Raw genomic sequence first — 567 nt, forward strand, 5'->3', positions numbered from 1 at the left:
CTCCCCACATGAATAAAGTAATAAGAGTACATTATGGTATGAAATAACGAAATTAAGCTTTATTTTCACACCATATTCATCTCAGCTCCCAAACGTAAACAACACGTAAACAAGGAACTCGGCAGCGGCATCATCTCACAATCACCATATATAAGAGCAAAGAAAGTAAACAATCGCAATTACAACCAACTGGCCAACTTTTTCGATATCTCATGCACTATATTTGATCAAAACTTACCATTTTGTATAAGTTTAAGGCGGCAGATTACCACGATTAAAAAGTTGGATGCCCAAAGAGGCAGGAGTTTGAAACGTTTCTTAGCGCTGCCAGTTTGGGAACATTTGCTTCATATTCACAAAATCTTTATTTCTTATCGCATTCTTCTCTTGCAATAACCTAAATTAATTTAATTGCGTTAATGACTTTACAATATTTTCCTTCAATATCATCGAAAAATGCCTATTTGAAAATAAATTTATGAGTTCATTCGTAAAAGGTTTGTGGTATTCAGCAGATGCTGTGAACGTATTTAAGCGTTTTGTGGCGGGGAAGATTTCGGCGTATGA

This window comes from Penaeus monodon, chromosome 20, assembly GCF_015228065.2.
Source record: "Penaeus monodon isolate SGIC_2016 chromosome 20, NSTDA_Pmon_1, whole genome shotgun sequence".
Taxonomy (NCBI): Eukaryota; Metazoa; Arthropoda; class Malacostraca; order Decapoda; family Penaeidae; genus Penaeus; species Penaeus monodon.